The sequence below is a fragment of the Anomaloglossus baeobatrachus genome, unplaced genomic scaffold, assembly GCF_048569485.1.
Source record: "Anomaloglossus baeobatrachus isolate aAnoBae1 unplaced genomic scaffold, aAnoBae1.hap1 Scaffold_420, whole genome shotgun sequence".
NCBI lineage: Eukaryota > Metazoa > Chordata > Amphibia > Anura > Aromobatidae > Anomaloglossus > Anomaloglossus baeobatrachus.
Window position 1 is genome coordinate 59,437 of NW_027443535.1, and position 27,446 is coordinate 86,882.

At 46.8% G+C, this 27,446-nt stretch overlaps 16 non-coding genes across 16 annotated transcripts; all 16 read left to right on the forward strand.

Moving 5' to 3' along the window:
- Nucleotides 1-844: 844 nt before the first annotated feature.
- LOC142278916 (U2 spliceosomal RNA) lies at nucleotides 845-1,035 on the forward strand. Its single transcript, XR_012741684.1, has one exon. It is a non-coding gene; the product is annotated as a U2 spliceosomal RNA (small nuclear RNA).
- Nucleotides 1,036-2,422: 1,387 nt separating this feature from the next.
- LOC142278917 (U2 spliceosomal RNA) lies at nucleotides 2,423-2,613 on the forward strand. Its single transcript, XR_012741685.1, has one exon. It is a non-coding gene; the product is annotated as a U2 spliceosomal RNA (small nuclear RNA).
- A 2,190-nt stretch (nucleotides 2,614-4,803) lies between these two features.
- Nucleotides 4,804-4,995, forward strand: LOC142278859 (U2 spliceosomal RNA). The gene has a single exon (XR_012741643.1). It is a non-coding gene; the product is annotated as a U2 spliceosomal RNA (small nuclear RNA).
- A 2,189-nt stretch (nucleotides 4,996-7,184) lies between these two features.
- On the forward strand, nucleotides 7,185-7,378 carry LOC142278869 (U2 spliceosomal RNA). The gene has a single exon (XR_012741650.1). It is a non-coding gene; the product is annotated as a U2 spliceosomal RNA (small nuclear RNA).
- Nucleotides 7,379-8,765: 1,387 nt separating this feature from the next.
- On the forward strand, nucleotides 8,766-8,956 carry LOC142278919 (U2 spliceosomal RNA). Its single transcript, XR_012741687.1, has one exon. It is a non-coding gene; the product is annotated as a U2 spliceosomal RNA (small nuclear RNA).
- Nucleotides 8,957-10,343: 1,387 nt separating this feature from the next.
- Nucleotides 10,344-10,534, forward strand: LOC142278920 (U2 spliceosomal RNA). The gene has a single exon (XR_012741688.1). It is a non-coding gene; the product is annotated as a U2 spliceosomal RNA (small nuclear RNA).
- A 1,387-nt stretch (nucleotides 10,535-11,921) lies between these two features.
- Nucleotides 11,922-12,112, forward strand: LOC142278921 (U2 spliceosomal RNA). The gene has a single exon (XR_012741689.1). It is a non-coding gene; the product is annotated as a U2 spliceosomal RNA (small nuclear RNA).
- Nucleotides 12,113-13,499: 1,387 nt separating this feature from the next.
- LOC142278922 (U2 spliceosomal RNA) lies at nucleotides 13,500-13,690 on the forward strand. Its single transcript, XR_012741690.1, has one exon. It is a non-coding gene; the product is annotated as a U2 spliceosomal RNA (small nuclear RNA).
- A 1,387-nt stretch (nucleotides 13,691-15,077) lies between these two features.
- Nucleotides 15,078-15,268, forward strand: LOC142278923 (U2 spliceosomal RNA). Its single transcript, XR_012741691.1, has one exon. It is a non-coding gene; the product is annotated as a U2 spliceosomal RNA (small nuclear RNA).
- A 1,387-nt stretch (nucleotides 15,269-16,655) lies between these two features.
- On the forward strand, nucleotides 16,656-16,846 carry LOC142278925 (U2 spliceosomal RNA). The gene has a single exon (XR_012741692.1). It is a non-coding gene; the product is annotated as a U2 spliceosomal RNA (small nuclear RNA).
- Nucleotides 16,847-18,234: 1,388 nt separating this feature from the next.
- Nucleotides 18,235-18,425, forward strand: LOC142278855 (U2 spliceosomal RNA). The gene has a single exon (XR_012741640.1). It is a non-coding gene; the product is annotated as a U2 spliceosomal RNA (small nuclear RNA).
- A 1,387-nt stretch (nucleotides 18,426-19,812) lies between these two features.
- On the forward strand, nucleotides 19,813-20,003 carry LOC142278926 (U2 spliceosomal RNA). Its single transcript, XR_012741693.1, has one exon. It is a non-coding gene; the product is annotated as a U2 spliceosomal RNA (small nuclear RNA).
- A 1,387-nt stretch (nucleotides 20,004-21,390) lies between these two features.
- On the forward strand, nucleotides 21,391-21,581 carry LOC142278927 (U2 spliceosomal RNA). Its single transcript, XR_012741694.1, has one exon. It is a non-coding gene; the product is annotated as a U2 spliceosomal RNA (small nuclear RNA).
- A 1,387-nt stretch (nucleotides 21,582-22,968) lies between these two features.
- Nucleotides 22,969-23,159, forward strand: LOC142278928 (U2 spliceosomal RNA). Its single transcript, XR_012741695.1, has one exon. It is a non-coding gene; the product is annotated as a U2 spliceosomal RNA (small nuclear RNA).
- Nucleotides 23,160-24,546: 1,387 nt separating this feature from the next.
- Nucleotides 24,547-24,737, forward strand: LOC142278929 (U2 spliceosomal RNA). The gene has a single exon (XR_012741696.1). It is a non-coding gene; the product is annotated as a U2 spliceosomal RNA (small nuclear RNA).
- A 1,387-nt stretch (nucleotides 24,738-26,124) lies between these two features.
- LOC142278931 (U2 spliceosomal RNA) lies at nucleotides 26,125-26,315 on the forward strand. The gene has a single exon (XR_012741698.1). It is a non-coding gene; the product is annotated as a U2 spliceosomal RNA (small nuclear RNA).
- The last annotated feature ends 1,131 nt before the right edge of the window (nucleotides 26,316-27,446 follow it).

The following is a 27,446-nucleotide window of genomic DNA, read 5'->3' on the forward strand; positions in this document are numbered from 1 at the left end:
GACAGTCATGGGTGATGAATGTTTGCAACCTACTGCGAAGCCTCATACCGCAATATAAGGAACGTCAAATACTAAGAAAGGGCGGCCTATGAAAGAATTACTACTTTCAATAAGTACACTTAAACGGCTAATTGGGAATAGAAAAACTGTAAAAAGCCCTCTGAGAAAGCCCCCCTCTAACCTTTGATAGTAAGCTTTTCTGTAGTCTGCCTGTTGATGTATTTTCCGTTTGAACTGTGCACAACATGAAGAGACGGAACACTGGCGGCTTGTCACAATGCCCCCCGATGACATCACAATAGCGCTGCTGCCTAGAAAACAAGCTGCGCAGAAGAAGTTGTTCTTTGGGTGGGAGGGTGGGCTAGTGGAAGGAGGGGGCAATCTCTTTTTTTCCCGGGTGGTAGGGGGATGACAGGAGAAGGGAAGCGGGTGGTGAGAAAGGTACAGAGGGCAGGGTTTGGGGGCTGGGAAGGAAAGGGAAAAGATTAGGGTTTGGGGATGATGAAAGGGCTTTCTACGGGTAAGGATGGCAAAGGGTGGCAGTGACGGAAAGTCAGGCAACCTGTCCTGTCCGTCTTTTTGTATCGTGAATTGGAAAGACTGCAAGGGGGAGGGGAGTTGCTTGCGCCCTAAAGGAGGAGTTATTCAGATTCATTGCAGTGGGCGGCGGCTGCAAAACGCACCATTCTTCTTGTTTTGGCTCTGCAAAGCAGCCTTTTCAAGGGTTGGCTTGGGTGACAAAATGTCTTGTGTAGGCGTGGGTTTGTCTCCCTCTCGCTCTCTCTCCCTAAGATGTGTCCGGCATAGGCCAGGGTGCCACTCGAGGCCCAAACCAATTCTGGTTATCGCTTCTCGGCCTTTTGGCTAAGATCAAGTGTAGTATCTGTTCTTATCAGTTTAATATCTGATACGTCCCCTATCTGGGGACCATATATTAAATGGATTTTTAGAACAGGGAGATGGAAAAAGAGCTTGCTCTGTCCACTCCACGCATTGACCTGGTATTGCAGTACCTCCAGGAACGGTGCACCCCTTCTTAACCCAGTTTCCAAAAGCAGAACTCAATTCACCTGATTCATATTAGCCCGATTTAATGAATTGGAAGAAAGCATACGTCTTCATATGCACCTCAATTTGGCCCATTCACTTTTCACACTTCCTCCTTTTGTTTTTTATCTTTCACACTTTTGACTTTCTTTATTCATCCAAATAGCAAACTCATCACCACTCAACCTGACCAACTCGGCTATGTCCCCGTGCTGCAGTTCTCTGTCTTATCTAGATCATTTGCAATTGAATGGAATAGATCCCTTTTGGACAAAGTGGATTCACCTGCTGCTGCAGTGACCACAGGTGTGATAACATCTAGAATTGGCATCTGGTGCGATCTCTCCGCTTCCACTCCAAAGAAAGTTACCTGTTTATTCCTATCATGCATTGGTTTTTGGGGTTTTCTTTGAGTAATGATGATCTCTTTAGTAGTCTGTTGGCGCCCTCTCCTGGAGGAATAGTTTGCTTGCTCTTGGACATTCTAAAAGAGAGGTCATGATAGACATTGAGCTTCTGAGCTCAATTGGGGACAGTCATGGGTGATGAATGTTTGCAACCTACTGCGAAGCCTCATACCGCAATATAAGGAACGTCAAATACTAAGAAAGGGCGGCCTATGAAAGAATTACTACTTTCAATAAGTACACTTAAACGGCTAATTGGGAATAGAAAAACTGTAAAAAGCCCTCTGAGAAAGCCCCCCTCTAACCTTTGATAGTAAGCTTTTCTGTAGTCTGCCTGTTGATGTATTTTCCGTTTGAACTGTGCACAACATGAAGAGACGGAACACTGGCGGCTTGTCACAATGCCCCCCGATGACATCACAATAGCGCTGCTGCCTAGAAAACAAGCTGCGCAGAAGAAGTTGTTCTTTGGGTGGGAGGGTGGGCTAGTGGAAGGAGGGGGCAATCTCTTTTTTTCCCGGGTGGTAGGGGGATGACAGGAGAAGGGAAGCGGGTGGTGAGAAAGGTACAGAGGGCAGGGTTTGGGGGCTGGGAAGGAAAGGGAAAAGATTAGGGTTTGGGGATGATGAAAGGGCTTTCTACGGGTAAGGATGGCAAAGGGTGGCAGTGACGGAAAGTCAGGCAACCTGTCCTGTCCGTCTTTTTGTATCGTGAATTGGAAAGACTGCAAGGGGGAGGGGAGTTGCTTGCGCCCTAAAGGAGGAGTTATTCAGATTCATTGCAGTGGGCGGCGGCTGCAAAACGCACCATTCTTCTTGTTTTGGCTCTGCAAAGCAGCCTTTTCAAGGGTTGGCTTGGGTGACAAAATGTCTTGTGTAGGCGTGGGTTTGTCTCCCTCTCGCTCTCTCTCCCTAAGATGTGTCCGGCATAGGCCAGGGTGCCACTCGAGGCCCAAACCAATTCTGGTTATCGCTTCTCGGCCTTTTGGCTAAGATCAAGTGTAGTATCTGTTCTTATCAGTTTAATATCTGATACGTCCCCTATCTGGGGACCATATATTAAATGGATTTTTAGAACAGGGAGATGGAAAAAGAGCTTGCTCTGTCCACTCCACGCATTGACCTGGTATTGCAGTACCTCCAGGAACGGTGCACCCCTTCTTAACCCAGTTTCCAAAAGCAGAACTCAATTCACCTGATTCATATTAGCCCGATTTAATGAATTGGAAGAAAGCATACGTCTTCATATGCACCTCAATTTGGCCCATTCACTTTTCACACTTCCTCCTTTTGTTTTTTATCTTTCACACTTTTGACTTTCTTTATTCATCCAAATAGCAAACTCATCACCACTCAACCTGACCAACTCGGCTATGTCCCCGTGCTGCAGTTCTCTGTCTTATCTAGATCATTTGCAATTGAATGGAATAGATCCCTTTTGGACAAAGTGGATTCACCTGCTGCTGCAGTGACCACAGGTGTGATAACATCTAGAATTGGCATCTGGTGCGATCTCTCCGCTTCCACTCCAAAGAAAGTTACCTGTTTATTCCTATCATGCATTGGTTTTTGGGGTTTTCTTTGAGTAATGATGATCTCTTTAGTAGTCTGTTGGCGCCCTCTCCTGGAGGAATAGTTTGCTTGCTCTTGGACATTCTAAAAGAGAGGTCATGATAGACATTGAGCTTCTGAGCTCAATTGGGGACAGTCATGGGTGATGAATGTTTGCAACCTACTGCGAAGCCTCATACCGCAATATAAGGAACGTCAAATACTAAGAAAGGGCGGCCTATGAAAGAATTACTACTTTCAATAAGTACACTTAAACGGCTAATTGGGAATAGAAAAACTGTAAAAAGCCCTCTGAGAAAGCCCCCCTCTAACCTTTGATAGTAAGCTTTTCTGTAGTCTGCCTGTTGATGTATTTTCCGTTTGAACTGTGCACAACATGAAGAGACGGAACACTGGCGGCTTGTCACAATGCCCCCCGATGACATCACAATAGCGCTGCTGCCTAGAAAACAAGCTGCGCAGAAGAAGTTGTTCTTTGGGTGGGAGGGTGGGCTAGTGGAAGGAGGGGGCAATCTCTTTTTTTCCCGGGTGGTAGGGGGATGACAGGAGAAGGGAAGCGGGTGGTGAGAAAGGTACAGAGGGCAGGGTTTAGGGGCTGGGAAGGAAAGGGAAAAGATTAGGGTTTGGGGATGATGAAAGGGCTTTCTACGGGTAAGGATGGCAAAGGGTGGCAGTGACGGAAAGTCAGGCAACCTGTCCTGTCCGTCTTTTTGTATCGTGAATTGGAAAGACTGCAAGGGGGAGGGGAGTTGCTTGCGCCCTAAAGGAGGAGTTATTCAGATTCATTGCAGTGGGCGGCGGCTGCAAAACGCACCATTCTTCTTGTTTTGGCTCTGCAAAGCAGCCTTTTCAAGGGTTGGCTTGGGTGACAAAATGTCTTGTGTAGGCGTGGGTTTGTCTCCCTCTCGCTCTCTCTCCCTAAGATGTGTCCGGCATAGGCCAGGGTGCCACTCGAGGCCCAAACCAATTCTGGTTATCGCTTCTCGGCCTTTTGGCTAAGATCAAGTGTAGTGTTGTTCGAAGAGGTGGTTTAAGCTCCAGGCCACCTTAGTACAATGATACAATGCACACTGGAAGGTTGCACTTGCTAGTACTCTGGGTGGATAGTATATTCATCTAGAGGAAAACATGGCCCTACCAGGATCGAGGCTATTAGACTGAGTAAGGGTGGGGGGCTATGGTACAACGTGCCCCAGGACTGACGACCCTGGAGTGAGTCTGAGCTTGCTGGCTTGGGACCCCGGCAAGCCTTGGGCTCTGTAGCACACCGTACCTTGCCTTTTCATACTTTTTGAGCATATTACCCTATCCCGGCCTTCTGGCTAGGAAGGGAAATTTTTACAATCCCGGTCGGAGGTCTGGTCAGCTTTGGGCTGAGAAACTAACACCCGGTTGGAGGTCTGGGTCAGCTTCGGCTGAGAAACCAACACCCGGTTGGAGGTCTGGGTCAGCTTCGGCTGAGAAACCAACACCCGGTTGGAGGTCCGGTTAGCCTTGGGCTGAGAAACCAACACCGGTTGACGGTCCGGGCAGTTTCGGCTGCGAAACCAACAACTAGTAGCTCTCTACTCCACTTGGGTAAGATGCCTGGGTGGACGCTGGGAGCAACGACAAGGCTCAACCAGGCTTCGGCTTGGGGGAGCACCGAAGATCCCTGACCCTTGCTGTGGCCTTCTGGCTCGGAGGGACGGGGTTGATTTTTGGGGACCCTCTCCTCACGGTGGGGTCCACACGAATCCTAGCCTTTGCACTGTTTTTGGTGTGACTTCGGTCATGCATTTTTTGTGGTGCTTTGGAAAGCTTCATTAAATAAAAAATCTGTTCTTATCAGTTTAATATCTGATACGTCCCCTATCTGGGGACCATATATTAAATGGATTTTTAGAACAGGGAGATGGAAAAAGAGCTTGCTCTGTCCACTCCACGCATTGACCTGGTATTGCAGTACCTCCAGGAACGGTGCACCCCTTCTTAACCCAGTTTCCAAAAGCAGAACTCAATTCACCTGATTCATATTAGCCCGATTTAATGAATTGGAAGAAAGCATACGTCTTCATATGCACCTCAATTTGGCCCATTCACTTTTCACACTTCCTCCTTTTGTTTTTTATCTTTCACACTTTTGACTTTCTTTATTCATCCAAATAGCAAACTCATCACCACTCAACCTGACCAACTCGGCTATGTCCCCGTGCTGCAGTTCTCTGTCTTATCTAGATCATTTGCAATTGAATGGAATAGATCCCTTTTGGACAAAGTGGATTCACCTGCTGCTGCAGTGACCACAGGTGTGATAACATCTAGAATTGGCATCTGGTGCGATCTCTCCGCTTCCACTCCAAAGAAAGTTACCTGTTTATTCCTATCATGCATTGGTTTTTGGGGTTTTCTTTGAGTAATGATGATCTCTTTAGTAGTCTGTTGGCGCCCTCTCCTGGAGGAATAGTTTGCTTGCTCTTGGACATTCTAAAAGAGAGGTCATGATAGACATTGAGCTTCTGAGCTCAATTGGGGACAGTCATGGGTGATGAATGTTTGCAACCTACTGCGAAGCCTCATACCGCAATATAAGGAACGTCAAATACTAAGAAAGGGCGGCCTATGAAAGAATTACTACTTTCAATAAGTACACTTAAACGGCTAATTGGGAATAGAAAAACTGTAAAAAGCCCTCTGAGAAAGCCCCCCTCTAACCTTTGATAGTAAGCTTTTCTGTAGTCTGCCTGTTGATGTATTTTCCGTTTGAACTGTGCACAACATGAAGAGACGGAACACTGGCGGCTTGTCACAATGCCCCCCGATGACATCACAATAGCGCTGCTGCCTAGAAAACAAGCTGCGCAGAAGAAGTTGTTCTTTGGGTGGGAGGGTGGGCTAGTGGAAGGAGGGGGCAATCTCTTTTTTTCCCGGGTGGTAGGGGGATGACAGGAGAAGGGAAGCGGGTGGTGAGAAAGGTACAGAGGGCAGGGTTTGGGGGCTGGGAAGGAAAGGGAAAAGATTAGGGTTTGGGGATGATGAAAGGGCTTTCTACGGGTAAGGATGGCAAAGGGTGGCAGTGACGGAAAGTCAGGCAACCTGTCCTGTCCGTCTTTTTGTATCGTGAATTGGAAAGACTGCAAGGGGGAGGGGAGTTGCTTGCGCCCTAAAGGAGGAGTTATTCAGATTCATTGCAGTGGGCGGCGGCTGCAAAACGCACCATTCTTCTTGTTTTGGCTCTGCAAAGCAGCCTTTTCAAGGGTTGGCTTGGGTGACAAAATGTCTTGTGTAGGCGTGGGTTTGTCTCCCTCTCGCTCTCTCTCCCTAAGATGTGTCCGGCATAGGCCAGGGTGCCACTCGAGGCCCAAACCAATTCTGGTTATCGCTTCTCGGCCTTTTGGCTAAGATCAAGTGTAGTGTTGTTTGAAGAGGTGGTTTAAGCTCCAGGCCACCTTAGTACAATGATACAATGCACACTGGAAGGTTACGCTTGCTAGTACTCTGGGTGGATAGTATATTCATCTAGAGGAAAACATGGCCCTACCAGGATCGAGGCTATTAGACTGAGTAAGGGTGGGGGGCTATGGTACAACGTGCCCCAGGACTGACGACCCTGGAGTGAGTCTGAGCTTGCTGGCTTGGGACCCCGGCAAGCCTTGGGCTCTGTAGCACACCGTACCTTGCCTTTTCATACTTTTTGAGCATATTACCCTATCCCGGCCTTCTGGCTAGGAAGGGAAATTTTTATAATCCCGGTCGGAGGTCTGGTCAGCTTTGGGCTGAGAAACTAACACCCGGTTGGAGGTCCGGGTCAGCTTCGGCTGAGAAACCAACACCCGGTTGGAGGTCTGGGTCAGCTTCGGCTGAGAAACCAACACCCGGTTGGAGGTCCGGTTAGCCTTGGGCTGAGAAACCAACACCGGTTGACGGTCCGGGCAGTTTCGGCTGCGAAACCAACAACTAGTAGCTCTCTACTCCACTTGGGTAAGATGCCTGGGTGGACGCTGGGAGCAACGACAAGGCTCAACCAGGCTTCGGCTTGGGGGAGCACCGAAGATCCCTGACCCTTGCTGTGGCCTTCTGGCTCGGAGGGACGGGGTTGATTTTTGGGGACCCTCTCCTCACGGTGGGGTCCACACGAATCCTAGCCTTTGCACTGTTTTTGGTGTGACTTCGGTCATGCATTTTTTGTGGTGCTTTGGAAAGCTTCATTAAATCAAAAAATCTGTTCTTATCAGTTTAATATCTGATACGTCCCCTATCTGGGGACCATATATTAAATGGATTTTTAGAACAGGGAGATGGAAAAAGAGCTTGCTCTGTCCACTCCACGCATTGACCTGGTATTGCAGTACCTCCAGGAACGGTGCACCCCTTCTTAACCCAGTTTCCAAAAGCAGAACTCAATTCACCTGATTCATATTAGCCCGATTTAATGAATTGGAAGAAAGCATACGTCTTCATATGCACCTCAATTTGGCCCATTCACTTTTCACACTTCCTCCTTTTGTTTTTTATCTTTCACACTTTTGACTTTCTTTATTCATCCAAATAGCAAACTCATCACCACTCAACCTGACCAACTCGGCTATGTCCCCGTGCTGCAGTTCTCTGTCTTATCTAGATCATTTGCAATTGAATGGAATAGATCCCTTTTGGACAAAGTGGATTCACCTGCTGCTGCAGTGACCACAGGTGTGATAACATCTAGAATTGGCATCTGGTGCGATCTCTCCGCTTCCACTCCAAAGAAAGTTACCTGTTTATTCCTATCATGCATTGGTTTTTGGGGTTTTCTTTGAGTAATGATGATCTCTTTAGTAGTCTGTTGGCGCCCTCTCCTGGAGGAATAGTTTGCTTGCTCTTGGACATTCTAAAAGAGAGGTCATGATAGACATTGAGCTTCTGAGCTCAATTGGGGACAGTCATGGGTGATGAATGTTTGCAACCTACTGCGAAGCCTCATACCGCAATATAAGGAACGTCAAATACTAAGAAAGGGCGGCCTATGAAAGAATTACTACTTTCAATAAGTACACTTAAACGGCTAATTGGGAATAGAAAAACTGTAAAAAGCCCTCTGAGAAAGCCCCCCTCTAACCTTTGATAGTAAGCTTTTCTGTAGTCTGCCTGTTGATGTATTTTCCGTTTGAACTGTGCACAACATGAAGAGACGGAACACTGGCGGCTTGTCACAATGCCCCCCGATGACATCACAATAGCGCTGCTGCCTAGAAAACAAGCTGCGCAGAAGAAGTTGTTCTTTGGGTGGGAGGGTGGGCTAGTGGAAGGAGGGGGCAATCTCTTTTTTTCCCGGGTGGTAGGGGGATGACAGGAGAAGGGAAGCGGGTGGTGAGAAAGGTACAGAGGGCAGGGTTTGGGGGCTGGGAAGGAAAGGGAAAAGATTAGGGTTTGGGGATGATGAAAGGGCTTTCTACGGGTAAGGATGGCAAAGGGTGGCAGTGACGGAAAGTCAGGCAACCTGTCCTGTCCGTCTTTTTGTATCGTGAATTGGAAAGACTGCAAGGGGGAGGGGAGTTGCTTGCGCCCTAAAGGAGGAGTTATTCAGATTCATTGCAGTGGGCGGCGGCTGCAAAACGCACCATTCTTCTTGTTTTGGCTCTGCAAAGCAGCCTTTTCAAGGGTTGGCTTGGGTGACAAAATGTCTTGTGTAGGCGTGGGTTTGTTTCCCTCTCGCTCTCTCTCCCTAAGATGTGTCCGGCATAGGCCAGGGTGCCACTCGAGGCCCAAACCAATTCTGGTTATCGCTTCTCGGCCTTTTGGCTAAGATCAAGTGTAGTATCTGTTCTTATCAGTTTAATATCTGATACGTCCCCTATCTGGGGACCATATATTAAATGGATTTTTAGAACAGGGAGATGGAAAAAGAGCTTGCTCTGTCCACTCCACGCATTGACCTGGTATTGCAGTACCTCCAGGAACGGTGCACCCCTTCTTAACCCAGTTTCCAAAAGCAGAACTCAATTCACCTGATTCATATTAGCCCGATTTAATGAATTGGAAGAAAGCATACGTCTTCATATGCACCTCAATTTGGCCCATTCACTTTTCACACTTCCTCCTTTTGTTTTTTATCTTTCACACTTTTGACTTTCTTTATTCATCCAAATAGCAAACTCATCACCACTCAACCTGACCAACTCGGCTATGTCCCCGTGCTGCAGTTCTCTGTCTTATCTAGATCATTTGCAATTGAATGGAATAGATCCCTTTTGGACAAAGTGGATTCACCTGCTGCTGCAGTGACCACAGGTGTGATAACATCTAGAATTGGCATCTGGTGCGATCTCTCCGCTTCCACTCCAAAGAAAGTTACCTGTTTATTCCTATCATGCATTGGTTTTTGGGGTTTTCTTTGAGTAATGATGATCTCTTTAGTAGTCTGTTGGCGCCCTCTCCTGGAGGAATAGTTTGCTTGCTCTTGGACATTCTAAAAGAGAGGTCATGATAGACATTGAGCTTCTGAGCTCAATTGGGGACAGTCATGGGTGATGAATGTTTGCAACCTACTGCGAAGCCTCATACCGCAATATAAGGAACGTCAAATACTAAGAAAGGGCGGCCTATGAAAGAATTACTACTTTCAATAAGTACACTTAAACGGCTAATTGGGAATAGAAAAACTGTAAAAAGCCCTCTGAGAAAGCCCCCCTCTAACCTTTGATAGTAAGCTTTTCTGTAGTCTGCCTGTTGATGTATTTTCCGTTTGAACTGTGCACAACATGAAGAGACGGAACACTGGCGGCTTGTCACAATGCCCCCCGATGACATCACAATAGCGCTGCTGCCTAGAAAACAAGCTGCGCAGAAGAAGTTGTTCTTTGGGTGGGAGGGTGGGCTAGTGGAAGGAGGGGGCAATCTCTTTTTTTCCCGGGTGGTAGGGGGATGACAGGAGAAGGGAAGCGGGTGGTGAGAAAGGTACAGAGGGCAGGGTTTGGGGGCTGGGAAGGAAAGGGAAAAGATTAGGGTTTGGGGATGATGAAAGGGCTTTCTACGGGTAAGGATGGCAAAGGGTGGCAGTGACGGAAAGTCAGGCAACCTGTCCTGTCCGTCTTTTTGTATCGTGAATTGGAAAGACTGCAAGGGGGAGGGGAGTTGCTTGCGCCCTAAAGGAGGAGTTATTCAGATTCATTGCAGTGGGCGGCGGCTGCAAAACGCACCATTCTTCTTGTTTTGGCTCTGCAAAGCAGCCTTTTCAAGGGTTGGCTTGGGTGACAAAATGTCTTGTGTAGGCGTGGGTTTGTCTCCCTCTCGCTCTCTCTCCCTAAGATGTGTCCGGCATAGGCCAGGGTGCCACTCGAGGCCCAAACCAATTCTGGTTATCGCTTCTCGGCCTTTTGGCTAAGATCAAGTGTAGTATCTGTTCTTATCAGTTTAATATCTGATACGTCCCCTATCTGGGGACCATATATTAAATGGATTTTTAGAACAGGGAGATGGAAAAAGAGCTTGCTCTGTCCACTCCACGCATTGACCTGGTATTGCAGTACCTCCAGGAACGGTGCACCCCTTCTTAACCCAGTTTCCAAAAGCAGAACTCAATTCACCTGATTCATATTAGCCCGATTTAATGAATTGGAAGAAAGCATACGTCTTCATATGCACCTCAATTTGGCCCATTCACTTTTCACACTTCCTCCTTTTGTTTTTTATCTTTCACACTTTTGACTTTCTTTATTCATCCAAATAGCAAACTCATCACCACTCAACCTGACCAACTCGGCTATGTCCCCGTGCTGCAGTTCTCTGTCTTATCTAGATCATTTGCAATTGAATGGAATAGATCCCTTTTGGACAAAGTGGATTCACCTGCTGCTGCAGTGACCACAGGTGTGATAACATCTAGAATTGGCATCTGGTGCGATCTCTCCGCTTCCACTCCAAAGAAAGTTACCTGTTTATTCCTATCATGCATTGGTTTTTGGGGTTTTCTTTGAGTAATGATGATCTCTTTAGTAGTCTGTTGGCGCCCTCTCCTGGAGGAATAGTTTGCTTGCTCTTGGACATTCTAAAAGAGAGGTCATGATAGACATTGAGCTTCTGAGCTCAATTGGGGACAGTCATGGGTGATGAATGTTTGCAACCTACTGCGAAGCCTCATACCGCAATATAAGGAACGTCAAATACTAAGAAAGGGCGGCCTATGAAAGAATTACTACTTTCAATAAGTACACTTAAACGGCTAATTGGGAATAGAAAAACTGTAAAAAGCCCTCTGAGAAAGCCCCCCTCTAACCTTTGATAGTAAGCTTTTCTGTAGTCTGCCTGTTGATGTATTTTCCGTTTGAACTGTGCACAACATGAAGAGACGGAACACTGGCGGCTTGTCACAATGCCCCCCGATGACATCACAATAGCGCTGCTGCCTAGAAAACAAGCTGCGCAGAAGAAGTTGTTCTTTGGGTGGGAGGGTGGGCTAGTGGAAGGAGGGGGCAATCTCTTTTTTTCCCGGGTGGTAGGGGGATGACAGGAGAAGGGAAGCGGGTGGTGAGAAAGGTACAGAGGGCAGGGTTTGGGGGCTGGGAAGGAAAGGGAAAAGATTAGGGTTTGGGGATGATGAAAGGGCTTTCTACGGGTAAGGATGGCAAAGGGTGGCAGTGACGGAAAGTCAGGCAACCTGTCCTGTCCGTCTTTTTGTATCGTGAATTGGAAAGACTGCAAGGGGGAGGGGAGTTGCTTGCGCCCTAAAGGAGGAGTTATTCAGATTCATTGCAGTGGGCGGCGGCTGCAAAACGCACCATTCTTCTTGTTTTGGCTCTGCAAAGCAGCCTTTTCAAGGGTTGGCTTGGGTGACAAAATGTCTTGTGTAGGCGTGGGTTTGTCTCCCTCTCGCTCTCTCTCCCTAAGATGTGTCCGGCATAGGCCAGGGTGCCACTCGAGGCCCAAACCAATTCTGGTTATCGCTTCTCGGCCTTTTGGCTAAGATCAAGTGTAGTATCTGTTCTTATCAGTTTAATATCTGATACGTCCCCTATCTGGGGACCATATATTAAATGGATTTTTAGAACAGGGAGATGGAAAAAGAGCTTGCTCTGTCCACTCCACGCATTGACCTGGTATTGCAGTACCTCCAGGAACGGTGCACCCCTTCTTAACCCAGTTTCCAAAAGCAGAACTCAATTCACCTGATTCATATTAGCCCGATTTAATGAATTGGAAGAAAGCATACGTCTTCATATGCACCTCAATTTGGCCCATTCACTTTTCACACTTCCTCCTTTTGTTTTTTATCTTTCACACTTTTGACTTTCTTTATTCATCCAAATAGCAAACTCATCACCACTCAACCTGACCAACTCGGCTATGTCCCCGTGCTGCAGTTCTCTGTCTTATCTAGATCATTTGCAATTGAATGGAATAGATCCCTTTTGGACAAAGTGGATTCACCTGCTGCTGCAGTGACCACAGGTGTGATAACATCTAGAATTGGCATCTGGTGCGATCTCTCCGCTTCCACTCCAAAGAAAGTTACCTGTTTATTCCTATCATGCATTGGTTTTTGGGGTTTTCTTTGAGTAATGATGATCTCTTTAGTAGTCTGTTGGCGCCCTCTCCTGGAGGAATAGTTTGCTTGCTCTTGGACATTCTAAAAGAGAGGTCATGATAGACATTGAGCTTCTGAGCTCAATTGGGGACAGTCATGGGTGATGAATGTTTGCAACCTACTGCGAAGCCTCATACCGCAATATAAGGAACGTCAAATACTAAGAAAGGGCGGCCTATGAAAGAATTACTACTTTCAATAAGTACACTTAAACGGCTAATTGGGAATAGAAAAACTGTAAAAAGCCCTCTGAGAAAGCCCCCCTCTAACCTTTGATAGTAAGCTTTTCTGTAGTCTGCCTGTTGATGTATTTTCCGTTTGAACTGTGCACAACATGAAGAGACGGAACACTGGCGGCTTGTCACAATGCCCCCCGATGACATCACAATAGCGCTGCTGCCTAGAAAACAAGCTGCGCAGAAGAAGTTGTTCTTTGGGTGGGAGGGTGGGCTAGTGGAAGGAGGGGGCAATCTCTTTTTTTCCCGGGTGGTAGGGGGATGACAGGAGAAGGGAAGCGGGTGGTGAGAAAGGTACAGAGGGCAGGGTTTGGGGGCTGGGAAGGAAAGGGAAAAGATTAGGGTTTGGGGATGATGAAAGGGCTTTCTACGGGTAAGGATGGCAAAGGGTGGCAGTGACGGAAAGTCAGGCAACCTGTCCTGTCCGTCTTTTTGTATCGTGAATTGGAAAGACTGCAAGGGGGAGGGGAGTTGCTTGCGCCCTAAAGGAGGAGTTATTCAGATTCATTGCAGTGGGCGGCGGCTGCAAAACGCACCATTCTTCTTGTTTTGGCTCTGCAAAGCAGCCTTTTCAAGGGTTGGCTTGGGTGACAAAATGTCTTGTGTAGGCGTGGGTTTGTCTCCCTCTCGCTCTCTCTCCCTAAGATGTGTCCGGCATAGGCCAGGGTGCCACTCGAGGCCCAAACCAATTCTGGTTATCGCTTCTCGGCCTTTTGGCTAAGATCAAGTGTAGTATCTGTTCTTATCAGTTTAATATCTGATACGTCCCCTATCTGGGGACCATATATTAAATGGATTTTTAGAACAGGGAGATGGAAAAAGAGCTTGCTCTGTCCACTCCACGCATTGACCTGGTATTGCAGTACCTCCAGGAACGGTGCACCCCTTCTTAACCCAGTTTCCAAAAGCAGAACTCAATTCACCTGATTCATATTAGCCCGATTTAATGAATTGGAAGAAAGCATACGTCTTCATATGCACCTCAATTTGGCCCATTCACTTTTCACACTTCCTCCTTTTGTTTTTTATCTTTCACACTTTTGACTTTCTTTATTCATCCAAATAGCAAACTCATCACCACTCAACCTGACCAACTCGGCTATGTCCCCGTGCTGCAGTTCTCTGTCTTATCTAGATCATTTGCAATTGAATGGAATAGATCCCTTTTGGACAAAGTGGATTCACCTGCTGCTGCAGTGACCACAGGTGTGATAACATCTAGAATTGGCATCTGGTGCGATCTCTCCGCTTCCACTCCAAAGAAAGTTACCTGTTTATTCCTATCATGCATTGGTTTTTGGGGTTTTCTTTGAGTAATGATGATCTCTTTAGTAGTCTGTTGGCGCCCTCTCCTGGAGGAATAGTTTGCTTGCTCTTGGACATTCTAAAAGAGAGGTCATGATAGACATTGAGCTTCTGAGCTCAATTGGGGACAGTCATGGGTGATGAATGTTTGCAACCTACTGCGAAGCCTCATACCGCAATATAAGGAACGTCAAATACTAAGAAAGGGCGGCCTATGAAAGAATTACTACTTTCAATAAGTACACTTAAACGGCTAATTGGGAATAGAAAAACTGTAAAAAGCCCTCTGAGAAAGCCCCCCTCTAACCTTTGATAGTAAGCTTTTCTGTAGTCTGCCTGTTGATGTATTTTCCGTTTGAACTGTGCACAACATGAAGAGACGGAACACTGGCGGCTTGTCACAATGCCCCCCGATGACATCACAATAGCGCTGCTGCCTAGAAAACAAGCTGCGCAGAAGAAGTTGTTCTTTGGGTGGGAGGGTGGGCTAGTGGAAGGAGGGGGCAATCTCTTTTTTTCCCGGGTGGTAGGGGGATGACAGGAGAAGGGAAGCGGGTGGTGAGAAAGGTACAGAGGGCAGGGTTTGGGGGCTGGGAAGGAAAGGGAAAAGATTAGGGTTTGGGGATGATGAAAGGGCTTTCTACGGGTAAGGATGGCAAAGGGTGGCAGTGACGGAAAGTCAGGCAACCTGTCCTGTCCGTCTTTTTGTATCGTGAATTGGAAAGACTGCAAGGGGGAGGGGAGTTGCTTGCGCCCTAAAGGAGGAGTTATTCAGATTCATTGCAGTGGGCGGCGGCTGCAAAACGCACCATTCTTCTTGTTTTGGCTCTGCAAAGCAGCCTTTTCAAGGGTTGGCTTGGGTGACAAAATGTCTTGTGTAGGCGTGGGTTTGTCTCCCTCTCGCTCTCTCTCCCTAAGATGTGTCCGGCATAGGCCAGGGTGCCACTCGAGGCCCAAACCAATTCTGGTTATCGCTTCTCGGCCTTTTGGCTAAGATCAAGTGTAGTATCTGTTCTTATCAGTTTAATATCTGATACGTCCCCTATCTGGGGACCATATATTAAATGGATTTTTAGAACAGGGAGATGGAAAAAGAGCTTGCTCTGTCCACTCCACGCATTGACCTGGTATTGCAGTACCTCCAGGAACGGTGCACCCCTTCTTAACCCAGTTTCCAAAAGCAGAACTCAATTCACCTGATTCATATTAGCCCGATTTAATGAATTGGAAGAAAGCATACGTCTTCATATGCACCTCAATTTGGCCCATTCACTTTTCACACTTCCTCCTTTTGTTTTTTATCTTTCACACTTTTGACTTTCTTTATTCATCCAAATAGCAAACTCATCACCACTCAACCTGACCAACTCGGCTATGTCCCCGTGCTGCAGTTCTCTGTCTTATCTAGATCATTTGCAATTGAATGGAATAGATCCCTTTTGGACAAAGTGGATTCACCTGCTGCTGCAGTGACCACAGGTGTGATAAGATCTAGAATTGGCATCTGGTGCGATCTCTCCGCTTCCACTCCAAAGAAAGTTACCTGTTTATTCCTATCATGCATTGGTTTTTGGGGTTTTCTTTGAGTAATGATGATCTCTTTAGTAGTCTGTTGGCGCCCTCTCCTGGAGGAATAGTTTGCTTGCTCTTGGACATTCTAAAAGAGAGGTCATGATAGACATTGAGCTTCTGAGCTCAATTGGGGACAGTCATGGGTGATGAATGTTTGCAACCTACTGCGAAGCCTCATACCGCAATATAAGGAACGTCAAATACTAAGAAAGGGCGGCCTATGAAAGAATTACTACTTTCAATAAGTACACTTAAACGGCTAATTGGGAATAGAAAAACTGTAAAAAGCCCTCTGAGAAAGCCCCCCTCTAACCTTTGATAGTAAGCTTTTCTGTAGTCTGCCTGTTGATGTATTTTCCGTTTGAACTGTGCACAACATGAAGAGACGGAACACTGGCGGCTTGTCACAATGCCCCCCGATGACATCACAATAGCGCTGCTGCCTAGAAAACAAGCTGCGCAGAAGAAGTTGTTCTTTGGGTGGGAGGGTGGGCTAGTGGAAGGAGGGGGCAATCTCTTTTTTTCCCGGGTGGTAGGGGGATGACAGGAGAAGGGAAGCGGGTGGTGAGAAAGGTACAGAGGGCAGGGTTTGGGGGCTGGGAAGGAAAGGGAAAAGATTAGGGTTTGGGGATGATGAAAGGGCTTTCTACGGGTAAGGATGGCAAAGGGTGGCAGTGACGGAAAGTCAGGCAACCTGTCCTGTCCGTCTTTTTGTATCGTGAATTGGAAAGACTGCAAGGGGGAGGGGAGTTGCTTGCGCCCTAAAGGAGGAGTTATTCAGATTCATTGCAGTGGGCGGCGGCTGCAAAACGCACCATTCTTCTTGTTTTGGCTCTGCAAAGCAGCCTTTTCAAGGGTTGGCTTGGGTGACAAAATGTCTTGTGTAGGCGTGGGTTTGTCTCCCTCTCGCTCTCTCTCCCTAAGATGTGTCCGGCATAGGCCAGGGTGCCACTCGAGGCCCAAACCAATTCTGGTTATCGCTTCTCGGCCTTTTGGCTAAGATCAAGTGTAGTATCTGTTCTTATCAGTTTAATATCTGATACGTCCCCTATCTGGGGACCATATATTAAATGGATTTTTAGAACAGGGAGATGGAAAAAGAGCTTGCTCTGTCCACTCCACGCATTGACCTGGTATTGCAGTACCTCCAGGAACGGTGCACCCCTTCTTAACCCAGTTTCCAAAAGCAGAACTCAATTCACCTGATTCATATTAGCCCGATTTAATGAATTGGAAGAAAGCATACGTCTTCATATGCACCTCAATTTGGCCCATTCACTTTTCACACTTCCTCCTTTTGTTTTTTATCTTTCACACTTTTGACTTTCTTTATTCATCCAAATAGCAAACTCATCACCACTCAACCTGACCAACTCGGCTATGTCCCCGTGCTGCAGTTCTCTGTCTTATCTAGATCATTTGCAATTGAATGGAATAGATCCCTTTTGGACAAAGTGGATTCACCTGCTGCTGCAGTGACCACAGGTGTGATAACATCTAGAATTGGCATCTGGTGCGATCTCTCCGCTTCCACTCCAAAGAAAGTTACCTGTTTATTCCTATCATGCATTGGTTTTTGGGGTTTTCTTTGAGTAATGATGATCTCTTTAGTAGTCTGTTGGCGCCCTCTCCTGGAGGAATAGTTTGCTTGCTCTTGGACATTCTAAAAGAGAGGTCATGATAGACATTGAGCTTCTGAGCTCAATTGGGGACAGTCATGGGTGATGAATGTTTGCAACCTACTGCGAAGCCTCATACCGCAATATAAGGAACGTCAAATACTAAGAAAGGGCGGCCTATGAAAGAATTACTACTTTCAATAAGTACACTTAAACGGCTAATTGGGAATAGAAAAACTGTAAAAAGCCCTCTGAGAAAGCCCCCCTCTAACCTTTGATAGTAAGCTTTTCTGTAGTCTGCCTGTTGATGTATTTTCCGTTTGAACTGTGCACAACATGAAGAGACGGAACACTGGCGGCTTGTCACAATGCCCCCCGATGACATCACAATAGCGCTGCTGCCTAGAAAACAAGCTGCGCAGAAGAAGTTGTTCTTTGGGTGGGAGGGTGGGCTAGTGGAAGGAGGGGGCAATCTCTTTTTTTCCCGGGTGGTAGGGGGATGACAGGAGAAGGGAAGCGGGTGGTGAGAAAGGTACAGAGGGCAGGGTTTGGGGGCTGGGAAGGAAAGGGAAAAGATTAGGGTTTGGGGATGATGAAAGGGCTTTCTACGGGTAAGGATGGCAAAGGGTGGCAGTGACGGAAAGTCAGGCAACCTGTCCTGTCCGTCTTTTTGTATCGTGAATTGGAAAGACTGCAAGGGGGAGGGGAGTTGCTTGCGCCCTAAAGGAGGAGTTATTCAGATTCATTGCAGTGGGCGGCGGCTGCAAAACGCACCATTCTTTCTTGTTTTGGCTCTGCAAAGCAGCCTTTTCAAGGGTTGGCTTGGGTGACAAAATGTCTTGTGTAGGCGTGGGTTTGTCTCCCTCTCGCTCTCTCTCCCTAAGATGTGTCCGGCATAGGCCAGGGTGCCACTCGAGGCCCAAACCAATTCTGGTTATCGCTTCTCGGCCTTTTGGCTAAGATCAAGTGTAGTATCTGTTCTTATCAGTTTAATATCTGATACGTCCCCTATCTGGGGACCATATATTAAATGGATTTTTAGAACAGGGAGATGGAAAAAGAGCTTGCTCTGTCCACTCCACGCATTGACCTGGTATTGCAGTACCTCCAGGAACGGTGCACCCTTCTTAACCCAGTTTCCAAAAGCAGAACTCAATTCACCTGATTCATATTAGCCCGATTTAATGAATTGGAAGAAAGCATACGTCTTCATATGCACCTCAATTTGGCCCATTCACTTTTCACACTTCCTCCTTTTGTTTTTTATCTTTCACACTTTTGACTTTCTTTATTCATCCAAATAGCAAACTCATCACCACTCAACCTGACCAACTCGGCTATGTCCCCGTGCTGCAGTTCTCTGTCTTATCTAGATCATTTGCAATTGAATGGAATAGATCCCTTTTGGACAAAGTGGATTCACCTGCTGCTGCAGTGACCACAGGTGTGATAACATCTAGAATTGGCATCTGGTGCGATCTCTCCGCTTCCACTCCAAAGAAAGTTACCTGTTTATTCCTATCATGCATTGGTTTTTGGGGTTTTCTTTGAGTAATGATGATCTCTTTAGTAGTCTGTTGGCGCCCTCTCCTGGAGGAATAGTTTGCTTGCTCTTGGACATTCTAAAAGAGAGGTCATGATAGACATTGAGCTTCTGAGCTCAATTGGGGACAGTCATGGGTGATGAATGTTTGCAACCTACTGCGAAGCCTCATACCGCAATATAAGGAACGTCAAATACTAAGAAAGGGCGGCCTATGAAAGAATTACTACTTTCAATAAGTACACTTAAACGGCTAATTGGGAATAGAAAAACTGTAAAAAGCCCTCTGAGAAAGCCCCCCTCTAACCTTTGATAGTAAGCTTTTCTGTAGTCTGCCTGTTGATGTATTTTCCGTTTGAACTGTGCACAACATGAAGAGACGGAACACTGGCGGCTTGTCACAATGCCCCCCGATGACATCACAATAGCGCTGCTGCCTAGAAAACAAGCTGCGCAGAAGAAGTTGTTCTTTGGGTGGGAGGGTGGGCTAGTGGAAGGAGGGGGCAATCTCTTTTTTTCCCGGGTGGTAGGGGGATGACAGGAGAAGGGAAGCGGGTGGTGAGAAAGGTACAGAGGGCAGGGTCTTGGGGGCTGGGAAGGAAAGGGAAAAGATTAGGGTTTGGGGATGATGAAAGGGCTTTCTACGGGTAAGGATGGCAAAGGGTGGCAGTGACGGAAAGTCAGGCAACCTGTCCTGTCCGTCTTTTTGTATCGTGAATTGGAAAGACTGCAAGGGGGAGGGGAGTTGCTTGCGCCCTAAAGGAGGAGTTATTCAGATTCATTGCAGTGGGCGGCGGCTGCAAAACGCACCATTCTTCTTGTTTTGGCTCTGCAAAGCAGCCTTTTCAAGGGTTGGCTTGGGTGACAAAATGTCTTGTGTAGGCGTGGGTTTGTCTCCCTCTCGCTCTCTCTCCCTAAGATGTGTCCGGCATAGGCCAGGGTGCCACTCGAGGCCCAAACCAATTCTGGTTATCGCTTCTCGGCCTTTTGGCTAAGATCAAGTGTAGTATCTGTTCTTATCAGTTTAATATCTGATACGTCCCCTATCTGGGGACCATATATTAAATGGATTTTTAGAACAGGGAGATGGAAAAAGAGCTTGCTCTGTCCACTCCACGCATTGACCTGGTATTGCAGTACCTCCAGGAACGGTGCACCCCTTCTTAACCCAGTTTCCAAAAGCAGAACTCAATTCACCTGATTCATATTAGCCCGATTTAATGAATTGGAAGAAAGCATACGTCTTCATATGCACCTCAATTTGGCCCATTCACTTTTCACACTTCCTCCTTTTGTTTTTTATCTTTCACACTTTTGACTTTCTTTATTCATCCAAATAGCAAACTCATCACCACTCAACCTGACCAACTCGGCTATGTCCCCGTGCTGCAGTTCTCTGTCTTATCTAGATCATTTGCAATTGAATGGAATAGATCCCTTTTGGACAAAGTGGATTCACCTGCTGCTGCAGTGACCACAGGTGTGATAACATCTAGAATTGGCATCTGGTGCGATCTCTCCGCTTCCACTCCAAAGAAAGTTACCTGTTTATTCCTATCATGCATTGGTTTTTGGGGTTTTCTTTGAGTAATGATGATCTCTTTAGTAGTCTGTTGGCGCCCTCTCCTGGAGGAATAGTTTGCTTGCTCTTGGACATTCTAAAAGAGAGGTCATGATAGACATTGAGCTTCTGAGCTCAATTGGGGACAGTCATGGGTGATGAATGTTTGCAACCTACTGCGAAGCCTCATACCGCAATATAAGGAACGTCAAATACTAAGAAAGGGCGGCCTATGAAAGAATTACTACTTTCAATAAGTACACTTAAACGGCTAATTGGGAATAGAAAAACTGTAAAAAGCCCTCTGAGAAAGCCCCCCTCTAACCTTTGATAGTAAGCTTTTCTGTAGTCTGCCTGTTGATGTATTTTCCGTTTGAACTGTGCACAACATGAAGAGACGGAACACTGGCGGCTTGTCACAATGCCCCCCGATGACATCACAATAGCGCTGCTGCCTAGAAAACAAGCTGCGCAGAAGAAGTTGTTCTTTGGGTGGGAGGGTGGGCTAGTGGAAGGAGGGGGCAATCTCTTTTTTTCCCGGGTGGTAGGGGGATGACAGGAGAAGGGAAGCGGGTGGTGAGAAAGGTACAGAGGGCAGGGTTTGGGGGCTGGGAAGGAAAGGGAAAAGATTAGGGTTTGGGGATGATGAAAGGGCTTTCTACGGGTAAGGATGGCAAAGGGTGGCAGTGACGGAAAGTCAGGCAACCTGTCCTGTCCGTCTTTTTGTATCGTGAATTGGAAAGACTGCAAGGGGGAGGGGAGTTGCTTGCGCCCTAAAGGAGGAGTTATTCAGATTCATTGCAGTGGGCGGCGGCTGCAAAACGCACCATTCTTCTTGTTTTGGCTCTGCAAAGCAGCCTTTTCAAGGGTTGGCTTGGGTGACAAAATGTCTTGTGTAGGCGTGGGTTTGTCTCCCTCTCGCTCTCTCTCCCTAAGATGTGTCCGGCATAGGCCAGGGTGCCACTCGAGGCCCAAACCAATTCTGGTTATCGCTTCTCGGCCTTTTGGCTAAGATCAAGTGTAGTATCTGTTCTTATCAGTTTAATATCTGATACGTCCCCTATCTGGGGACCATATATTAAATGGATTTTTAGAACAGGGAGATGGAAAAAGAGCTTGCTCTGTCCACTCCACGCATTGACCTGGTATTGCAGTACCTCCAGGAACGGTGCACCCCTTCTTAACCCAGTTTCCAAAAGCAGAACTCAATTCACCTGATTCATATTAGCCCGATTTAATGAATTGGAAGAAAGCATACGTCTTCATATGCACCTCAATTTGGCCCATTCACTTTTCACACTTCCTCCTTTTGTTTTTTATCTTTCACACTTTTGACTTTCTTTATTCATCCAAATAGCAAACTCATCACCACTCAACCTGACCAACTCGGCTATGTCCCCGTGCTGCAGTTCTCTGTCTTATCTAGATCATTTGCAATTGAATGGAATAGATCCCTTTTGGACAAAGTGGATTCACCTGCTGCTGCAGTGACCACAGGTGTGATAACATCTAGAATTGGCATCTGGTGCGATCTCTCCGCTTCCACTCCAAAGAAAGTTACCTGTTTATTCCTATCATGCATTGGTTTTTGGGGTTTTCTTTGAGTAATGATGATCTCTTTAGTAGTCTGTTGGCGCCCTCTCCTGGAGGAATAGTTTGCTTGCTCTTGGACATTCTAAAAGAGAGGTCATGATAGACATTGAGCTTCTGAGCTCAATTGGGGACAGTCATGGGTGATGAATGTTTGCAACCTACTGCGAAGCCTCATACCGCAATATAAGGAACGTCAAATACTAAGAAAGGGCGGCCTATGAAAGAATTACTACTTTCAATAAGTACACTTAAACGGCTAATTGGGAATAGAAAAACTGTAAAAAGCCCTCTGAGAAAGCCCCCCTCTAACCTTTGATAGTAAGCTTTTCTGTAGTCTGCCTGTTGATGTATTTTCCGTTTGAACTGTGCACAACATGAAGAGACGGAACACTGGCGGCTTGTCACAATGCCCCCCGATGACATCACAATAGCGCTGCTGCCTAGAAAACAAGCTGCGCAGAAGAAGTTGTTCTTTGGGTGGGAGGGTGGGCTAGTGGAAGGAGGGGGCAATCTCTTTTTTTCCCGGGTGGTAGGGGAATGACAGGAGAAGGGAAGCGGGTGGTGAGAAAGGTACAGAGGGCAGGGTTTGGGGGCTGGGAAGGAAAGGGAAAAGATTAGGGTTTGGGGATGATGAAAGGGCTTTCTACGGGTAAGGATGGCAAAGGGTGGCAGTGACGGAAAGTCAGGCAACCTGTCCTGTCCGTCTTTTTGTATCGTGAATTGGAAAGACTGCAAGGGGGAGGGGAGTTGCTTGCGCCCTAAAGGAGGAGTTATTCAGATTCATTGCAGTGGGCGGCGGCTGCAAAACGCACCATTCTTCTTGTTTTGGCTCTGCAAAGCAGCCTTTTCAAGGGTTGGCTTGGGTGACAAAATGTCTTGTGTAGGCGTGGGTTTGTCTCCCTCTCGCTCTCTCTCCCTAAGATGTGTCCGGCATAGGCCAGGGTGCCACTCGAGGCCCAAACCAATTCTGGTTATCGCTTCTCGGCCTTTTGGCTAAGATCAAGTGTAGTATCTGTTCTTATCAGTTTAATATCTGATACGTCCCCTATCTGGGGACCATATATTAAATGGATTTTTAGAACAGGGAGATGGAAAAAGAGCTTGCTCTGTCCACTCCACGCATTGACCTGGTATTGCAGTACCTCCAGGAACGGTGCACCCCTTCTTAACCCAGTTTCCAAAAGCAGAACTCAATTCACCTGATTCATATTAGCCCGATTTAATGAATTGGAAGAAAGCATACGTCTTCATATGCACCTCAATTTGGCCCATTCACTTTTCACACTTCCTCCTTTTGTTTTTTATCTTTCACACTTTTGACTTTCTTTATTCATCCAAATAGCAAACTCATCACCACTCAACCTGACCAACTCGGCTATGTCCCCGTGCTGCAGTTCTCTGTCTTATCTAGATCATTTGCAATTGAATGGAATAGATCCCTTTTGGACAAAGTGGATTCACCTGCTGCTGCAGTGACCACAGGTGTGATAACATCTAGAATTGGCATCTGGTGCGATCTCTCCGCTTCCACTCCAAAGAAAGTTACCTGTTTATTCCTATCATGCATTGGTTTTTGGGGTTTTCTTTGAGTAATGATGATCTCTTTAGTAGTCTGTTGGCGCCCTCTCCTGGAGGAATAGTTTGCTTGCTCTTGGACATTCTAAAAGAGAGGTCATGATAGACATTGAGCTTCTGAGCTCAATTGGGGACAGTCATGGGTGATGAATGTTTGCAACCTACTGCGAAGCCTCATACCGCAATATAAGGAACGTCAAATACTAAGAAAGGGCGGCCTATGAAAGAATTACTACTTTCAATAAGTACACTTAAACGGCTAATTGGGAATAGAAAAACTGTAAAAAGCCCTCTGAGAAAGCCCCCCTCTAACCTTTGATAGTAAGCTTTTCTGTAGTCTGCCTGTTGATGTATTTTCCGTTTGAACTGTGCACAACATGAAGAGACGGAACACTGGCGGCTTGTCACAATGCCCCCCGATGACATCACAATAGCGCTGCTGCCTAGAAAACAAGCTGCGCAGAAGAAGTTGTTCTTTGGGTGGGAGGGTGGGCTAGTGGAAGGAGGGGGCAATCTCTTTTTTTCCCGGGTGGTAGGGGGATGACAGGAGAAGGGAAGCGGGTGGTGAGAAAGGTACAGAGGGCAGGGTTTGGGGGCTGGGAAGGAAAGGGAAAAGATTAGGGTTTGGGGATGATGAAAGGGCTTTCTACGGGTAAGGATGGCAAAGGGTGGCAGTGACGGAAAGTCAGGCAACCTGTCCTGTCCGTCTTTTTGTATCGTGAATTGGAAAGACTGCAAGGGGGAGGGGAGTTGCTTGCGCCCTAAAGGAGGAGTTATTCAGATTCATTGCAGTGGGCGGCGGCTGCAAAACGCACCATTCTTCTTGTTTTGGCTCTGCAAAGCAGCCTTTTCAAGGGTTGGCTTGGGTGACAAAATGTCTTGTGTAGGCGTGGGTTTGTCTCCCTCTCGCTCTCTCTCCCTAAGATGTGTCCGGCATAGGCCAGGGTGCCACTCGAGGCCCAAACCAATTCTGGTTATCGCTTCTCGGCCTTTTGGCTAAGATCAAGTGTAGTATCTGTTCTTATCAGTTTAATATCTGATACGTCCCCTATCTGGGGACCATATATTAAATGGATTTTTAGAACAGGGAGATGGAAAAAGAGCTTGCTCTGTCCACTCCACGCATTGACCTGGTATTGCAGTACCTCCAGGAACGGTGCACCCCTTCTTAACCCAGTTTCCAAAAGCAGAACTCAATTCACCTGATTCATATTAGCCCGATTTAATGAATTGGAAGAAAGCATACGTCTTCATATGCACCTCAATTTGGCCCATTCACTTTTCACACTTCCTCCTTTTGTTTTTTATCTTTCACACTTTTGACTTTCTTTATTCATCCAAATAGCAAACTCATCACCACTCAACCTGACCAACTCGGCTATGTCCCCGTGCTGCAGTTCTCTGTCTTATCTAGATCATTTGCAATTGAATGGAATAGATCCCTTTTGGACAAAGTGGATTCACCTGCTGCTGCAGTGACCACAGGTGTGATAACATCTAGAATTGGCATCTGGTGCGATCTCTCCGCTTCCACTCCAAAGAAAGTTACCTGTTTATTCCTATCATGCATTGGTTTTTGGGGTTTTCTTTGAGTAATGATGATCTCTTTAGTAGTCTGTTGGCGCCCTCTCCTGGAGGAATAGTTTGCTTGCTCTTGGACATTCTAAAAGAGAGGTCATGATAGACATTGAGCTTCTGAGCTCAATTGGGGACAGTCATGGGTGATGAATGTTTGCAACCTACTGCGAAGCCTCATACCGCAATATAAGGAACGTCAAATACTAAGAAAGGGCGGCCTATGAAAGAATTACTACTTTCAATAAGTACACTTAAACGGCTAATTGGGAATAGAAAAACTGTAAAAAGCCCTCTGAGAAAGCCCCCCTCTAACCTTTGATAGTAAGCTTTTCTGTAGTCTGCCTGTTGATGTATTTTCCGTTTGAACTGTGCACAACATGAAGAGACGGAACACTGGCGGCTTGTCACAATGCCCCCCGATGACATCACAATAGCGCTGCTGCCTAGAAAACAAGCTGCGCAGAAGAAGTTGTTCTTTGGGTGGGAGGGTGGGCTAGTGGAAGGAGGGGGCAATCTCTTTTTTTCCCGGGTGGTAGGGGGATGACAGGAGAAGGGAAGCGGGTGGTGAGAAAGGTACAGAGGGCAGGGTTTGGGGGCTGGGAAGGAAAGGGAAAAGATTAGGGTTTGGGGATGATGAAAGGGCTTTCTACGGGTAAGGATGGCAAAGGGTGGCAGTGACGGAAAGTCAGGCAACCTGTCCTGTCCGTCTTTTTGTATCGTGAATTGGAAAGACTGCAAGGGGGAGGGGAGTTGCTTGCGCCCTAAAGGAGGAGTTATTCAGATTCATTGCAGTGGGCGGCGGCTGCAAAACGCACCATTCTTCTTGTTTTGGCTCTGCAAAGCAGCCTTTTCAAGGGTTGGCTTGGGTGACAAAATGTCTTGTGTAGGCGTGGGTTTGTCTCCCTCTCGCTCTCTCTCCCTAAGATGTGTCCGGCATAGGCCAGGGTGCCACTCGAGGCCCAAACCAATTCTGGTTATCGCTTCTCGGCCTTTTGGCTAAGATCAAGTGTAGTATCTGTTCTTATCAGTTTAATATCTGATACGTCCCCTATCTGGGGACCATATATTAAATGGATTTTTAGAACAGGGAGATGGAAAAAGAGCTTGCTCTGTCCACTCCACGCATTGACCTGGTATTGCAGTACCTCCAGGAACGGTGCACCCCTTCTTAACCCAGTTTCCAAAAGCAGAACTCAATTCACCTGATTCATATTAGCCCGATTTAATGAATTGGAAGAAAGCATACGTCTTCATATGCACCTCAATTTGGCCCATTCACTTTTCACACTTCCTCCTTTTGTTTTTTATCTTTCACACTTTTGACTTTCTTTATTCATCCAAATAGCAAACTCATCACCACTCAACCTGACCAACTCGGCTATGTCCCCGTGCTGCAGTTCTCTGTCTTATCTAGATCATTTGCAATTGAATGGAATAGATCCCTTTTGGACAAAGTGGATTCACCTGCTGCTGCAGTGACCACAGGTGTGATAACATCTAGAATTGGCATCTGGTGCGATCTCTCCGCTTCCACTCCAAAGAAAGTTACCTGTTTATTCCTATCATGCATTGGTTTTTGGGGTTTTCTTTGAGTAATGATGATCTCTTTAGTAGTCTGTTGGCGCCCTCTCCTGGAGGAATAGTTTGCTTGCTCTTGGACATTCTAAAAGAGAGGTCATGATAGACATTGAGCTTCTGAGCTCAATTGGGGACAGTCATGGGTGATGAATGTTTGCAACCTACTGCGAAGCCTCATACCGCAATATAAGGAACGTCAAATACTAAGAAAGGGCGGCCTATGAAAGAATTACTACTTTCAATAAGTACACTTAAACGGCTAATTGGGAATAGAAAAACTGTAAAAAGCCCTCTGAGAAAGCCCCCCTCTAACCTTTGATAGTAAGCTTTTCTGTAGTCTGCCTGTTGATGTATTTTCCGTTTGAACTGTGCACAACATGAAGAGACGGAACACTGGCGGCTTGTCACAATGCCCCCCGATGACATCACAATAGCGCTGCTGCCTAGAAAACAAGCTGCGCAGAAGAAGTTGTTCTTTGGGTGGGAGGGTGGGCTAGTGGAAGGAGGGGGCAATCTCTTTTTTTCCCGGGTGGTAGGGGGATGACAGGAGAAGGGAAGCGGGTGGTGAGAAAGGTACAGAGGGCAGGGTTTGGGGGCTGGGAAGGAAAGGGAAAAGATTAGGGTTTGGGGATGATGAAAGGGCTTTCTACGGGTAAGGATGGCAAAGGGTGGCAGTGACGGAAAGTCAGGCAACCTGTCCTGTCCGTCTTTTTGTATCGT